The following is an 18,204-nucleotide window of genomic DNA, read 5'->3' on the forward strand; positions in this document are numbered from 1 at the left end:
CCTACTGCTTAATTGGTAAAATAATGAATGTTGATGCCTAAGACTGCTCAGTAGCCTATACAATTGAATCCTCATGCTTTTTTAATCCACCACCAGACACACCCTGCCCCTTTATCTCACTCTTGCAGGCCCCTGTTTTCTCGCTTTTTGACAGTTTTAACCAAGATATAATAGCATGATGGCTAAAAAATCTGGGGCGTACTATGTTATGGTCAAATCTATGAGTAATATGGAAATCAAATCAAATTATATCATGGGATATTTATTAAGCGCACATATCACTACAAAAGTCTCAAATGTATCTGACTTTAGACATGACAATTTTGCACAGACATTTGCTATCCTACTTTTGCTTGAATTTGTTTCCACAATTGGTTGTAGGATGGCATAGAACTTCTGAACTGCCAATCTGTACTTGTGATATGACTAGTGCAATTGACACTTTACACGTAGTTTACAAGTATGTATCTCTATGACACAAGTATATCCACCCTCTTTTTATAAATAAGGATTTTAAACAAGTTTGGCCAGCTTTGCTATGTTTGCAACTTTTATCCAATGTGAAGGATTGCTTTAATGTATCATGGTTTTTAGGTGGAGTTTTTCATTCTGGGCACTGATACAATTATATTTTAGGACTGTTTTTATTGTGAATTCTATGTTTTTATGTACTTTTATGATTTACTGTGTTTAAATCAAATAAAGTATTTTTGACTTGACTGACAGTTTTTCTGTCTTTCTTTTCTTTCGTCTTTTTTTCGTTTTGTGTCTGATGCGGAAAAATACGCGCCCGTCTCCAAAAATGAGTGCTGGTGGCCTCCACTGGCAATGACTTGCTCAAACTGCACACTGTTCTACTTCATCGAAGAAATATCAAGAGTATTACACTACTAGGTTGTTTTATTGTTTTGTGTTAAAAAGTGTTGCTGATATGCTGTGCGTTTTGTGAGGAATACTACTGTTGCGCATGCACAGCACTTATAGAAACCATAAAGGTGGTAATGGCCCCGCAGTTTGAGGGTATCTTGATCCAATCAAGATGGTGTAAGGTTGGTGAATAAAGAGTTCACCAACCTTACACCACAAAGAGTCTTGTGCTGTGGGGTCAGAGTTGATCTACAGAGACTGATGTGTCGGGTGGTCATTTCAATCATACCCGGCCTACACTAAAGGCTCTACTCTATTCCTCTCCCACACCTCTAGCGCCATGATATGACCTCATGGTGGTGTGGGGAGTATATGCATATGTAAAATAAATACATTAATGACTAAAATTAATATGCTTAATTTGTGGGATGTCGAAATGTGCTCCTACAATCAGGAGATGCCCGGTATCCCAAAACATTTGGTTCACTTCGGATCCTTTTCGTCTTGAGCCATAAATAAATAAAACACATCTCAATTTATAAAACTGAATGTAAAAAAACAGAAGTTATAAAACTTAGGGGCATATTATCAAGCACGGCGTTAAAATTATCGCCACTTTAGCGGCAGAAAACTGCCGCTAAAGAGGCGTTAATATGCCCTGGAGAATTCCAATAGAAGCCCATGTTGACACCAGAACATGGGCTTCTATGGGAATTCTCAAGGGCATATATCAAGCCCATTATCGCCGCTTTAGCGGCAGTTTCCTGCCGCTAAAGAGGCGATCATTTTAACGCTGTTTCTTGATAATATGCCCCTAAATTGTGACAATTTAAACATACAGCTGCCTGTGGATTAATTTATCCTTTATGATAGAAATTCAATTTTTGTAAAGATAGCAGTACAGTTCGTTTCACTATGTACTGTCACAGAAAGAAACAATACTCATTTCCGTGTTATTATCTAAATGTGTTTCATATTTGTGATATATAATGTATGCAATAAATGAGCCACGTATCCGTCATTTAGAGAGTATAACAACACATACAATAGCAATAAATTGCGAATAATTACTTTTTTTACAAAGCTGTACATTTCGAATATTACTGCTTAAATAAGATTTGCAGTTTAGGGCCAAAAAAATGGAAAAATCCCATCTCTAGCCAGAAGTACATCAATGTCCTAGCTTTGCCTTAAGCTGTTTTTCAGTGAAAGGGGTTGACTAGTGCAGAGTTGAAGTCACAGGAATACACCTGGGTGTTGCACATACAACGGGCGAATCCAGCTAGGAGCGAAGTCATTGATTATATTTTCTTGTTTATTAAGATGCGGATAGAAGTATTTAGTTCAGGCTTTTAAAGAATTATTTCGGAAACAACTCTCCAGGTAGCTGCATATGGAGCAGAGTAGTGAAGCAGGAAAAACACGGCGGGCAACCGAACAGAAACGTAGATGATGAGACTAAAAGGAACTGCACAGATGTCTCATAGAGTCTTACGAAGGACAGAAATAACAAATCACTCGGTATTGAATGTTCAAGTTAGTAAACTGTTCTTAAAGCTATTTTTCAAAGAGACGACACAAAATTCTGGATTTATATCTTAAACTGAGGCTCAACACAATTAATAAGCTTTGGTAAAGCCAACAGGTCTCGCCTATGCAAGAGCTATTGGCTTTGCCAATATGTTTTAGTCATGTTGCACACCTGCTTGGCACCTGTTCAGCATGGCTATAAGTTAGTGGCATAAAGGAGATCGGCGTGGAGTGGCGTAAAGTAGGGTGTCGTGGAGTAGAGTGAGGTGTTATGGAGAGGCATAGAGAGTTGTGGAGGCCCCTAACGCGTCCACTGTAGGGGCCTGTGTTTAATCTCATGGTCACAAGTTCAAATCCCAGCAGGTCCACCCAGACTTTTTTCCTTCTGAAGTCGATAAAAATAATTATCATTGAGTTGGGTAACAATAAACATCTGTTATTCAGCACCTTACTACCCTTGGGTTATACATGCACTTTACAAATACACGTTATGTTATGTAGAGTGGAGTGTCATGGAGAGGAGAGGAGTGGCATAGTGTGGTGGAGTGTCATGGAGGGAGTAGAGTGTCATAGAGTGGAAGGGTGTAGAGTGGAGTAGCATAGAGGGTGTTGGTAGAGTGGTGTAGAGCGGAGTAGATTGTCGTAGAGTGGAGTGGCATAAAGTGAAGTATTATAGTAGAGTGGAATGGCAAACAGTGGCGTAGAGTGGACTAGAGTGTTGCAGAATGGAGTGGCAGAGAGTGGCATGGAGTGGAGTGGCATGGAGTAGAGTGGAGTGGCATGGAGTGGAGTAGCATTGAGTGGAGCACTGGAGTGGCGTAGAGTGGAGTGGAGTAGAGTGGAGTAGTGTGTGTCACAGAATAGAGTGGGGTAAAGTGGCATAGAGGGAGTTGAGTGGAGTAGTGTCACAGAGTAGAGTGGAGTAGAGTGTTATAGAGTGGAGTAGTCTTTAATGGAGGAGAGCATCAAAGAGTGGAGTATTGGAGAGTGTAGTAGATTGGCCTAGAGTGAAGTGACATAAAGTACAGTGGTGCAGAGTAGATTAGCATAGAGTACAGTGGCTTTCAGTAGTGGTGCAGAGTAAAGTGGTGCAGAGAGCAGTGGCGTAAAGAAGAGTTGTGCAGCGTAGAATAGAGTGGTGTAGAGTTCAGTGGCTTAGAGTGCCGTGGTGTAGAGTACAGTGATGTAGAGTGTTGCATAGTATTGTATAGTGGCATACAGCGCCTTGGCGTGAAGTGCAGTGGTGTTGAGTGCAGTGGCAAAGGGAGGAGTGGCATAGAGTAGAATAATGTAGAGTAGAATACAGTGGTGTAGAGTGCAGTGGCATAAAGTAGACTCAGAGTGGAGTGAAGCAGCATAGAGTGCTGTGGCAAAGATTAGAGTATCGGAGTGCAGTGTTGCAAAATAGATTAGAGTGGTTTAGAATGGATTGGCATAGAGTGGAGTGGTGCAATGTGGAGTGGAGTTGGGTAGAGTGCAGGGGCATAGAGTGGAGTGATGCAGAGTTGAGTGGCATACAGTGTAGTGGTATAGAGCGCATTGGCAAAGGGTGGAGTGGCGTAGAGTTCAGCGGCAGTGGAGAGTGCAGTGTTGCAGGGGAGACTGTCATAGAGTGCAGTAGTGTATAGTAGAGTTACATAGACTGCATTAACATAGAGTGCAGTGGAGTACAATTTTGCAGAGTAGAGTGGTGTATAAAGCAGTGGCCTAGAATACACTGGTGCAGAGTAGAACAGAGTGGCGTAGAGTGCAATGGTGTAGCGTGCAGTGGCATAGAGTTTTGCAGAGTAAAGTATAGTTTCATAGAGTGCAGTGGTTAGAGTAGAGTCCAGAGATGTAGAGTAGAGTGGTACAGAGTGGAGTGTGCAGAGTAGAGAGGTGAAGCGTGGATTGCAATGGCATAGAGTGAAGTGGCGCAGAGTAGATTCTTTCAGAGTGAAGTCGAGTAGAATAAAATGGTGCATGGTAGAGTGGAGTGGTGCAGGATAGAGTGCTGTGGCATAGAATTAAGTTGCATAGAGTGCAGTGATGCAGAATGGATTAGAGTGGCGTAGAGTGGATGGCATACAGTACACAGGCGTAGAATTGAGTGGTGCAGAGTAGAGTGCATTGGCATAGAGCACAATAGCATAGAGTGCAGGGTTGCAGAGTATAGTGGCATAGAGTGGATTGGCATAGAGTAGAGTGGTGTAGAGCTCATTGGCTAAGAGTGCAGTGGTGCATAGTAGAGTAGAGTGGAGTAGAGTGCATTGACATAGAGTGATGCACAGTAGAGAGGCGTAGATTGAAGTAGCGCAGAGTAGAGTGCAATGATGCAGTGTGGAGTGGCGAAGTGTGAGTGGTGCAGAGTAGAGTGCAGTGGTGTGGAGTGGCATAGAGTAGAGTATGCATGGTGTGGTAGCACACTGCCATTACAGACAACACATTGTATATTGAAATGGCCATTACATTTGCACAGACATAAAGTTTTACTGATGAAATTATACAGCACACACACTATAATGTGTGGAAATGTCATCATCTAATGTATTGATTTGTTTGGATCGTATTAAACTATTTGTCTCAACCAAACTTCAGAAAATACCCCAGTAGCCAGCATTATTGTCACATAAATCATCTCATTTTGAAGTCAGAGAAAGAAAAATAAACACCAAGCTCCCTCAGAAGTCAGAGCCTGACATTTGACCTCTGTCTTTGAATGCACAGCAAATGTGACAAGAGAAGAACAAGATTTAAAAGCCTGTATACAGAAAGGGAGCACTCAGAAGGATACTGTAAGTAAGGTTTGAGCAAGGGAAGGAAATAACTCAAGCTGAACAGCCTAAAACAAATAAAACCATCAGATAGAAAGGATGAAAATGTGAGTTACTAACCAAAAAGCCAATGGTAAGTAACGGGTGGAATGCATTCCTAGGGAAGCTTTCCGAATGTCCCCAAGATGCCTTAGCAGACCAAACATCTGTGCTGTCTGGTAGGCATCGACCTAAAAAGGTATGACTGCGCATGATTGAGACAGTTCGGGTTAACTTATGATGACTCTCTTTGTGGAAAAAGAGATAAATTACTGGTCCCTAGACTCAGAAAGCATAACAAATACATTGCTACAACAAAGTGCCTATAAAAGACTGGTTAATATAATAGCAACTTGCACTTCTTCCAAAGTAACTGGCCTGGATGGAAAGTAAAGCATTGTATTGAGTCCCCGTATGAAAACTGTGGGCGTCTGTATTGCACTCCAAATATTTATCAGAAACCGACAGGGTGACATTCCATCTACTGCCTAGGAGCAATCTTGAAACTATTTGACAAGAATATGCTCACTCTAATCCCTTCAACTATTACCCTTTGGCAAAGTTGATGGCTCCAGCTAGCATATGCAAGGTAATCCTTGAAAATCTAAAATCTTTCACTAACAAGTATATAAATATATGGGGTATGCAATAAATTCTGTTCCGCCAGTGGAGTTTGGGCCATAACACCGAGCCCTGGCCAAATTCCGCCCTCCACCACGTGGCAGAATTTTTTCTCATGTGCAGCTCGCCAATGGTAAGTTGGTGAGCATGAGTGAGAAATTAAATCCACTAGTGTGATTTTTGGGTGCTAGGAGGACACCCGGGTAAGATTTTACCAAAGCGTGTGATTGCGACCGTTCGCGGTGAGAAAGCTGCCACTCAAGTAGAAAATCTACTTGAGCGGCTGCAAGATCAAATCGGGAAGCATCGCCCTCTGGAACGCTGCATGGTGCCATTCGCGCTGATTTTCCAGCTCGGAACAAGCTCCCACGACTAAAAATCAGAGAGAGCAGCAAAACGTTCCGGTTTCTGCCAGTTCGTGGAACTCCACGGAATCTCGCAGAGTTTTCAGGTAACTCCGCAAAATTCCACTTAATGAAATTCCACAAGTTCCACCCATCTTTAATAATTATTCTTTTAACTCAAACTATATCTCTCAAGGCCCTGTGAACAGCTCAAAATACTGTGGAATAAACTGTCATTGTCTGATGTTAGTCTGTGCAAGTGTTTTATCACTTACTGTTGTGATACAAGATGTTTAGCTGCAAAGGCCCTCAACATTTGGTTGTGCTGATTGGTGAGTTGTGTCATGACTCCATTTTCAAAACCAACCTCTGTGTTTCTCGAAAAATCTAGAACACGTATTTAGGATGAAACAATTCAAATAGTTTTTTTTTTGTTGTTTTTTTTAAGACTGAGGTGCCGATTACGATCCTGTAAAAACCGGGTACGAACCGTCGGATGGAGCATATTCCCCGTCCGACGCGTACCCGGTCGTAACAAGATACAAATATGGAAGTACGATTCGCACGGAAATACTATTTCCGTACGAATCGTACAAAACACCGACCGACGAAAATATACATACAAATGTGATCCGGGAAAGCGCCGACGTGACGTCGGGACGCACGCAGCCTGTCATTCACGAACCAGGAAGTACGATTCGCACCGACGTCATCCGGCACGGAGAATATTTTCCGGCAGCCAAAAACTGCCGGGAAATCAGGACGACGCGAACAAGGAGTACCTGCACGCGACGGACAGACATGGACCCGAACCTACGTGTCATCCCGGCCCTCATAGCAGTCGACCTCCTCTACAGGTTATGACGCAGACGCCGCAGAAGGTCAGAACAACAAAGGGAGGGGGAAAGAGGGGGGGGCAGGAGCAGGGGCAGGCCACAAAACCTTCACCAAAGTCACACAGCACACATGCCCTGGACGGATGTATGTCGTTACAACGCACACTTTTACAACGCATGCACTTACAACGCATTTTTTACAACGCAACATCCACTACAACGCATTCCATTACAACGCAGGACACTACAACGCATTTTTAAAAACTACCTTTACAACGCATTCCATTACAATGCATACTACCTTTACAACGCATACCATTACAACACATAATATTACATTGGATTTAAGGTAAGTATTGGATAGTATAGGGGTAAAAATTACTATTCTTACTCCAGGGGGTGCAACAGTAGGGTAAGTGTTGGATAGTATAGGGGTAAAAATTACTATTCTAACTCCAGGGGGTGCAACAGTAGGGCAAGTGTTGGATAGTATAGGGGTAAAAATTACTATTCTAACTCCAGGGGGTGCAACAGTAGGGCAAGTGTTGGATAGTATAGGGGTAAATATTACTATTCTAACTCCAGGGGGTGCAACAGTAGAGTAAGTGTTGGATAGTATAGGGGTAAAAATTACTATTCTAACTCCAGGGGGTGCAACAGTAGGGTAAGTGTTGGATAGTATAGGGGTAAAAATTACTATTCTAACTCCAGGGGGTGCAACAGTAGGGCAAGTGTTGGATAGTATAGGGGTAAAAATTACTATTCTAACTCCAGGGGGTGCAACAGTAGGGCAAGTGTTGGATAGTATAGGGGTAAAAATTACTATTCTAACTCCAGGGGGTGCAACAGTAGGGCAAGTGTTGGATAGTTTAGGGGTAAAAATTACTATTCTAACTCCAGGGGGTGCAACAGTAGGGCAAGTGTTGGATAGTGTAGGGGTTTTAATGTAATATTATGCGTTGTAATAGTATGCGTTGTAAAGGTAGTATGCGTTGTAATGGAATGCGTTGTAAAGGTAGTTTTTAAAAATGCGTTGTAGTGTCCTGCGTTGTAATGGAATGCGTTGTAGTGGATGTTGCGTTGTAAAAAATGTGTTGTAAGTGTAGTGCGTTGTAAAAGTTGCGTTGTAAAGGTTGTTCCCCGCCCTGACATACCTGACCCCCAGGCCCTGGTCACTACGAGGGGGTGGGGGCGTGTCCAGCAAAGCCAGCGTCCGCCACAACGGAAGTGGTTGACGGACCGGCAACACAACAATACAGGTATGTCCCGTACCCACGCCTTAAGAGCGTGGGTACGAGTCGTACCACGCCCACAACTACGTCACCCCAACAATGGCGGGATGGCTGTACCCATGTGGCAAAGGCCTGGGTACGGCCCGCACAAGCATTCCACAGCGTGGGTACAGATATGTACGGACCTTACCCCACCCCGTATGCATGGAGCGTACCCCCACCCCAACCATGTATGTACGACCCGTACCCCCACCCCGTATGCATGGAGCGTACCCCCACCCCAACCATGTATGTACGACCCGTACCCTCACTCGCGTATGCATGGAGCGTACCCCCACCCCAACCGTGTATGTACGACCCGTACCCTCACCCGCGTACGTATGGAACGTACCCCTCATGCCAACAGTGTACGTACGGACCATACCCCCACCCCGTACGCATGGAGCGTACCCCCACCCCAACCGTGTATGTACGACCCGTACCCTCACCCGCGTATGCATGGAGCATACCCCCACCCCAACCGTGTATGTACGACCCGTACCCTCACCCGCGTATGCATGGAGCGTACCCCCCATGCCAACAGTGTACGTACGGACCGTACCCCCACCCCGTATGCATGGAGCGTACCCCCACCCCAACCGTGTATGTACGACCCGTACCCTCACCCGCGTACGTATGGAGCGTACCCCCCATGCCAACTGTGTACGTACGGACCGTAGCCCCACCCCGTATGCATGGAGCGTACCCCCACCCCAACCGTGTATGTACGACCCGTACCCTCACCCGCGTACGTATGGAGCGTACCCCCATGCCAACCGTGTATGTACGGACCATACCCCACCCCGTATGCATGGAGCGTACCCCCACCCCAACCATGTATGTACGACCCGTACCCTCACCCGCATACGTATGGAGCGTACCCCCATGCCAACAGTGTACTTACGGACCGTACCCCCACCCCGTATGCATGGAGCGTACCACCACCCCAACCGTGTATGTACGACCCGTACCCTCACCCGCGTACGTATGGAGCATACCCCCATGCCAACAGTGTACGTACGGACCGTACCCCCACCCCGTATGCATGGAGCGTACCCCCACCCCAACCGTGTCTGTACGACCCGTACCCTCACCCGCGTATGCATGGAGCGTACCTCCACCCCAACCGTGTATGTACGACCCGTACCCTCACCCGCGTACGTATGGAGCGTACCCCCCATGCCAACAGTGTACGTACGGACCGTACACCCACCCCGTATGCATGGAGCGTACCCCCACCCCAACCGTGTATGTACGACCCGTACCCTCACCCACGTACGTATGGAGCGTACCCCCCATGCCAACTGTGTATGTACGGACCGTAGCCCCACCCCGTATGCATGGAGCATACCCCCACCCCAACCGTGTATGTACGACCCGTACCCTCACCCGCGTACGTATGGAGCATACCCCCATGCCAACAGTGTACGTACGGACCGTACCCCCACCCCGTATGCATGGAGCATACCCCCACCCCAACCATGTATGTACGACCCGTACCCTCACCCGCATACGTATGGAGCGTACCCCCATGCCAACAGTGTACATACGGACCGTACCCCCACCCCGTATGCATGGAGCGTACCCCCACCCCAACCGTGTATGTACGACATGGTTGGGGTGGGGGTACGCTCCATGCATACGGGTTGGGGGTACGGGTCGTACGTACCCCCACCCCAACTGTGTATGTACGACCCGTAAATGTAAATTGATACTTGTATAGCGCACTACTCACCCGCAAGGGTCTCAAGGCGCTTGTACGAATACCGCTGTGGAACCCATCCTGGCTTTCCCTGTGAGGCGTCCACTCCTGGGCACCCCCAAGGTGGAGGCCAGGCATCCTTAGCGTTGTGGGGGCCGTTGTGGAGATTAAGCAAGCTATTGCCCAGAGTTGCAGAGTGGGACTCCATGATTGGAATGGCACCGAGGCGAGAATTATCAGGTCCGTGGAATTTTTGAGCCCAAGACCCGCCGAGGCGGGGAATTGAACCCTGGTCCCGGGCTAGACCTCTGCATCAGGGTCTGCCGCTCTAATCATTGAGCCACACTTCTCCACTCGTACCCTCACCCGCGTACGGATGGAGCGTACCCCCCATGCCAACAGTGTACGTACGGACCGTACCCCCACCCCGTATGCATGGAGCGTACCCCCACCCGTGTATGTTCTAAGCGTACATATCCTGAAATAGGAGGGTTGGGTGCAGAGTCCTCTCAGCAGTGCCCAGTCATAAGAGGGGTGTGTGCAGAGTCCTCCCAGCAGTGCCCAGACACAGGAGGGGTGGGTGCCTAACACTCCCAGCAGTGCCCAGACACAGGAGGGGTGTGTGCAGAGGCCTCCCAGCAGTGCCCAGTCACAGGAGGGGTGGGTGCAGAGTCCTCCCAGCAGTGCCCAGACACAGGAGGGGTGTGTGCAGAGTCCTCCCAGCAGTGCCCAGACACAGGAGGGGTGGGTGCCTAACACTCCCAGCAGTGCCCAGACACAGGAGGGGTGTGTGCAGAGTCCTCCCAGCAGTGCCCAGACACAGGAGGGGTGTGTGCAGAGTCCTCCCAGCAGTGCCCAGACACAGGAGGGGTGGATGCCTAACACTCCCAGCAGTGCCCAGACACAGGAGGGGTGTGTCCAGAGTCCTCCCAGCAGTGCCCAGACACAGGAGGGGTGTGTGCAGAGTCCTCCCAGCAGTGCCCAGATACAGGAGGGGTGTGTGCAGAGGCCTCCCAGCAGTGCCCAGTCATAAGAGGGGTGTGTGCAGAGTCCTCCCAGCAGTGCCCAGACACAGGAGGGGTGGGTGCCTAACACTCCCAGCAGTGCCCAGACACAGGAGGGGTGTGTGTAGAGTCCTCCCAGCAGTGCCCAGACACAGGAGGGGTGGGTGCAGAGTCCTCCCAGCAGTGCCCAGACACAGGAGGGGTGGGTGCAGAGGCCTCCCAGCAGTGCCCAGTCACAGGAGGGGTGGGTGCAGAGTCCTCCCAGCAGTGCCCAGACACAGGACGGGTGGGTGCCTAACACTCCCAGCAGTGCCCAGACACAGGAGGGGTGTGTGCAGAGTCCTCCCAGCAGTGCCCAGACACAGGAGGGGTGTGTGCAGAGTCCTCCCAGCAGTGCCCAGACACAGGAGGGGTGGGTGCCTAACACTCCCAGCAGTGCCCAGACACAGGAGGGGTGTGTGCAGAGTCCTCCCAGCAGTGCCCAGACACAGGAGGGGTGGGTACAGAGTCCTCCCAGCAGTGCCCAGACACAGGAGGGGTGGGTGCCTAAGACTCCCAGCAGTGCCCAGACACAGGAGGGGTGTGTGCAGAGTCCTCCCAGCAGTACCCAGACACAGGAGGGGTGTGTGCAGAGTCCTCCCAGCAGTGCCCAGACACAGGAGGGGTGGGTGCCTAACACTCCCAGCAGTGCCCAGGCACAGGAGGGGTGTGTCCAGAGTCCTCCCAGCAGTGCCCAGACACAGGAGGGGTGTGTGCAGAGTCCTCCCAGCAGTGCCCAGATACAGGAGGGGTGTGTGCAGAGGCCTCCCAGCAGTGCCCAGTCATAAGAGGGGTGTGTGCAGAGTCCTCCCAGCAGTGCCCAGACACAGGAGGGGTGGGTGCCTAACACTCCCAGCAGTGCCCAGACACAGGAGGGGTGTGTCTAGAGTCCTCCCAGCAGTGCCCAGACTCAGGAGGGGTGGGTGCAGAGTCCTCCCAGCAGTGCCCAGACACAGGAGGGGTGTGTGCAGAGTCCTCCCAGCAGTGCCCAGACACAGGGGGGGTGGGTGCCTAACACTCCCAGCAGTGCCCAGACACAGGAGGGGTGTGTGCAGAGGCCTCCCAGCAGTGCCCAGTCACAGGAGGGGTGTGTGCAGAGTCCTCCCAGCAGTGCCCAGACACAGGAGGGGTGTGTGCAGAGTCCTCCCAGCAGTGCCCAGACACAGGAGGGGTGGGTGCCTAACACTCCCAGCAGTGCCCAGACACAGGAGGGGTGTGTGTAGAGTCCTCCCAGCAGTGCCCAGACACAGGAGGGGTGTGTGCAGAGTCCTCCCAGCAGTGCCCAGACACAGGAGGGGTGGGTGCCTAACACTCCCAGCAGTGCCCAGACACAGGAGGGGTGGGTGCCTAACACTCACAGCAGTGCCCCTGCAAAGAAAAGGGTGGAGTACCCACAGATCCAATGCACACAAATGTCAGTCAGGTGCACAAAGATCCTGCAGTACATGTACCACATGTGTGCGAGGCTGGGAGTATACACATGCATGGCGCCGAAAAGAAAACATGTCCACATGAAGTCATGACAACAGTCTACATACACAAGTACAGTGACCACCAAGGACGCCACGAATGATGCAGGTGGAGACATCGCTCAGCATGCATGGCCCAAGTCTAACGAGTCCGTCACACACCCAGCCAATGTAGACACAGCTCAGCACCACATATTGGAAAGACCCTGCAGGGAAGATGTCAGGTTACACAGAGGAAGGAACACACCTTGGGACGATGTCACCATGCAGTAACTGCTTACATGAACAAAGTTATGTAGCCAACAGCTTGTGATGGCACACAGATACCAGGATCCACCCTATGACCAGCACAAGACTACAATTCCCACACACCCAACACATTATCACCACCCAAAATAATGGAGCAGGTCCACCAACAGCAATACCAGACAGACAGTAGTGTACTAAGGAAAAATAAATTGCTTTATTCAGCATCCAAAAATCTGTTTGTCCCTTGAAAGTTCAAAATGTACAATGCCCATAGGGCAATCCAAAGTTCAAATCCAGGTGGGGGACACAGTGGGACGCGTGTCCCCTAGCTTGCCTGCACAGTCAGACTCCTTCGTCTTCCAGAGGGGGGGGGGCATCATGTGGGGGGGAAGGACCATGCACCGCAGGGACATGAGGGCGAAGGGTAGGCGTCGTGGGTGCAGGGACGGAGGACTCCACCACAGGGGGTGGGGCAGGGCCAAAGGCGGAGGCCAGGATGGCGCTGCACACCTTAGCAAGGTCCTCCAGCGACTCCCCTGCACCCGAAGGAACCACAGGCCCCAAGGAGGGGGGGGGGTCAGAGGGATGGGTCGCAGTGCCACTGGGGGAGGGTGTGGACAGGGGGGGGTACTCAACCACCCTGACCGGGAACTCCCTTGACCGCTTGCGGGGTGGTGTCACTGTGGGGCTCAGGGACAGAGCGGCCATGAAGGAGTCTTTGCTGGATATGTGGCCAGGAGAGCTGAGGGGAGGGGAGGGGATTTGGAGGGAGTGGATTTTGTGGAATGCGGACTCCCACTCTGGCTGCGTGTCTTACGTTTGCCCCCCGACCCAGTGGGTGTGCCTACTTCACCCTGTGTGTGCGTGCCAGGAGGTGTGCGTTTGACCTTCCCTGCTGGTGTGGTGCCTGTGTCTGTTGTGGTGGGTGCATGCTGACGTCTGGGTGTACGTGGGACAGGCATGGGAGTGGGAAGTGTGGATGGGTCAGGGGTAGGGGGTTGGACGAAGCGCTGCAGGAGACCCACTGCTGCAGTCAGTGTCGAGTCAATGGACCTCAGCAAGTTGCGTTGGTCAGCCTGCGATGAGAAAATGCCCTCCAAGTATGCTTCCATGTTGTTCAGCACTTGGCTGTGGCCATGGAGGACATTAAGCATCGCAGCCTGACCAACCTGCAACTGCCGCTGGATGTCCACAGACTCGGCATTGGCGGCAGCAGTGGAGACAGGGGCAGGGGGTGCGGTGCCTGGCAGGAAGGAGACATGTGGTGACCGGGCACGCTGGGAAGGGACACGAGCAAGTGGGAGGCGGCTGATGGCAATGGAGTGGGCGGGGAGAGATGTTGTGCCGCTGTCAGCTGCTGGTGCAGCCTCCGCCCACTCGGAGAGCTCATCCTCGGACCCGTCAGCTTCATATTCTGTGGTGGCACTGGACAGGTCCTCGGCCTCACTCTCATCCGCCTCAGTTCCAGTCGATGTGCCAGCCAAGATGTCACCGCTGGCACTGGTGCTCGGTCCCTCCGCTCTGTCTGTGCTGATGTCTCCCTCCGTGTCCCCCGACGATGCTGTGGGCAAGGTGAAGAGACAGCAATTAATCATACACCTGTATACATATGTCACATGAGTCCAATCTACATAGGTTACAGTGCATAGCCTGAAAAGAAAGATGAGTAACATCTACAAAACAAGGTACATATGTAGGGCATGCAACACACAGTTGGTTGACCCACCATGCCACTGAAAAACGATGGAGAGCATGACACAATAGCAAATGACATGAAATGGATTTTGACAGAGGAGCCAGGCTCTGGGGACAATCCAGCACTGCATCTGCACCACACAGCGTTGGCAAAAATAGGGATGAGCAGGGACCATATCCATGAACTTGAGGCACATGCTGCATAGGTAATACTGAAAACATGCCCACCATGACTGTCTCACTGCACCTTGAGTGTATGTCCAGACAAACATCACACACTGGCCAGACCTAGCAAGGAGATATCAGGTTTTGACATGTAGGCTTTGCCCGCACCAACCACCCCCTACATGAGACAATTTGTTGAAACACAGGAAGCACTTACATCTCTTAGTCTGGGTGAAATACACATGGGCTGGATAAATGCAAGATTGGACACAAAATACCCAAGGTGCGCCTGTCCAAATAATCATGTACAAATGGTCATCATCAGATGATTGTAACAAGACACACAGGCACTGGCCACCGTGAGTATGAACAAGGAAAATCAAGTCAGGCTGTACAGTGGACACTTGTACTACATTTTACGTCAATATACATGGTGCCAGGGGACAATGGCACAGAGCACAACCTATGCTGTAGACACTGAGAGTGTCCACATTTTGTGATGACACACATGACACCTAGTAAAATATGCCCCAGGGGACAGTAGTGGCCACACAACTCCATGTTCCTTAATGGGAATGACTGCAACACACGCCACCATCCCTGCACCATGCGTATCGCACACTCATGCACATCATGTCACAGGCCACAACATAGGACATGCGTGCTGTAAGGCATGACACTTGAGAGACTAACTCCCATGTCTGGACTCAGCATCAGTGCCAACTTACATGGAACCCACAAGTACTGAACTGGACAGGGCACAGGCAAGGTCCCAAAACCTGTTACACACCACCCCCACACATGATGCTACAGGCATTGTTCACGTGGATAAAGTGCCAGCCTAGATAACTTTGTGAAGGAGTGACTACACACAGACCAGGGAACACATTGCAAGGAGGGGAAGGGAGGCAAGAGAGCACCGCTATACTGTGGGTAACCGGATCTGCACAGCACCTTTAAACCCTGGCAGTGTATCCATGCAACTGTGCACTTACAAATGCTGGTGACACACAACAAACACACATGTACCTACCCCCTTCCTGCTGCTGCTTCTCCTGTAAGCGCCTGTCCAAGTCTGTAAAGACCACCGCCAGCACACGCTTGTGGATGTGGGTCAGACGGCGGCGCCCGCGGTTCTTATGGGTCTCAGGTGAGTCCCCCAGCAGGACCCGTGCGATCCTCCGCGTCCAGCACCGGATATCCTGCCAGCGTTTTCTCACCTGGGCCAGGCGCCGCTTGCGACCCTCCGTCCTCCTCACGGCACTGACGGCGTTCATCCAGATCTGCTTCTTGGCAGAGGCGCCTACCTGTGAGGATGAACAAGTGACACTACATCAATACACCTGGCACATGTCACAGAGACACATATTAGAACAAATTTGCTGTTTACAACAAGGCATAGTATGCATCCAACGCATTGCACCTTTGTCATAGGGACATGATCCTCTGGGGAAGGGCAAAAGCAGTACGTGCCATTGAAAGTACACAGGTGGAATGAGGGCAACGACACAATCAATGATCCAGGCTCACACTGTGCATCACAAGCTACACCAGGATTATGTGCAGCACCTCTAAGCAGTCACATGCCACAGGCCACTGACGCTACCTCAGCAGAGTACACAGACACACACAGGCTCAGGACATTCACCTGCCATTGCCAAATGCAGCGACAAACCTCACTCTGCACATGTACCACTAGACGGGGGGGCTCACAGGTGTGGGGCTGGCTCTGCACGTCAGACACACAGCACTGCTCCCTGCTCACATCAGATGGGCAGGGTATCTCCATCCCTCATGCAGCCCGGGTGCTACACTCCACATATGCACCCACCCACATGACAGGGGACTCACACACACACCGATGTCCAGGGTACGAACACATCATGTGGACACTCTCAGCACAGGTACACAGAACTAACACACATCTGTGGGTACAGTCACCTGTCACACTGGGCTGACCACATAATCACATGAGGACTGTAGAGGCTACATTCCCAGGAGGATAAGACAGGCAAATGTGGCATGCACCATGCAGTGATTGTCACAGTAAACACAATGCAAGTGAGGACAGCAGACATGCACCATAGCATGCTCTGGCTGGGAGACATCAGGCATTCCCCCCCCTGGGACCCCCCCTACAGTACATTGCATGTGTGTCACACCTGGACACAATGCCAGAAGTCACAGTCACAAAAAAGGGACACAGTCTGTGCTAGTAGACTCTGCACTCACCTGATACCCTGGTCGCCCATACAGCAGGGGGTACTGTGGGAGGATCACATCCAGCAATGCCAGGTTCTCCTCCAGGGTGAAAGGCTGTGCCCTCTCCACAGACCTTGACATGGTTCCAGGGAATCAGGAGCAGCAGCTGGGTCGTAGAATCCAAAGATGTGCAGGCAAGTGCTCCCTCATGGGACCTGGCTGCCTTATATCTGCCTTGCTGGCCTGTTTCATGCACAGGAGTACAGAGTGATTGGTCACTCACATTTGCATCCTATGTTTCCTCCAATCCCTTCAAACCTAGCACAGTCAGTGGGTTTTTATTGTTTTTTTTCTTGAGCATGATGTCAACTCCAGAACCACATTGCAACAAAGTAGATTCATTCAAACTGACTTCTGGTGTGCACCTGCAGAAAAAAAATCATACTTTAAACTTGGTCTCATGACAACCAGCATGCATGTAGGCCTTTATACTTGTCCCTCATGTGTCCCCTATGTAATTTGGAGTTTCACACACAGGTACTGTGCGTTCCGGGGCCCTAGGGCACCCCAAATGCATAACAACGGCCCGTACAGGCGTGTGTACGGTCCGTATCACTATGGGTGTGCTCGCGTATGCGTACCCATAGTGATAGTGAGCGTACAGGCGTGTGTACGGTCCGTATCACTATGGGTGTGCTCGCGTATGCGTACCCATAGTGATAGTGAGCGTACAGGCGTGTGTACGGTCCGTATCACTATGGGCACACCCATAGTGATACGGACCGTACACACGGCTGTGACTGGGTATCCTATAGTTCTCAATCACACCAGTACCTGTGACACGGCCAATTGTATTTATGTCATCAAATGCCCATGCGGCAAAGTATATGTTGGTCAAACTGAAAGGAAAATCAAAATTCGCATTACAGAGCATAAGAGCAATATCAGGTTGAAGAACCTCAAGTCCTCTGTAGCAAACCATTGGATTGAGGCTAAACACCAAATTTCTCAATTACGTTTCACCATACTAGAAACGATCACACAACGCCGAGACCTGGATCCCCTCAAACAAAGATTAAGAATAGAGTACTTTTGGATCAAAAAACTGAACTGTACCCATCCCAATGGGATGAATGATCGTATAGAATTGGCATGTTTTCTATAACATGTTTTCTAAAATTTGTTGGAAGGATACCGCATTGGCAAGAGGAATATTCTGGTCCTGAATATCATATTTAACTTTCCGTTGTTTTGTGTATCAATGTGTAGCTTTCATGTCGTATTGTCTGTGTTTAACCTGTTTTTTCTGGGTTTTTTTTTTTTTTTTTTTTGGCACCACAGTACATACTTTTATTATTATTATTTTTTACATCACGAATTTTCATCATGCTTTATTCAACCCAACACGCTTACATTCA

Source organism: Triturus cristatus, chromosome 9 (assembly GCF_964204655.1).
Source record: "Triturus cristatus chromosome 9, aTriCri1.1, whole genome shotgun sequence".
In the NCBI taxonomy this organism is placed as follows: Eukaryota; Metazoa; Chordata; class Amphibia; order Caudata; family Salamandridae; genus Triturus; species Triturus cristatus.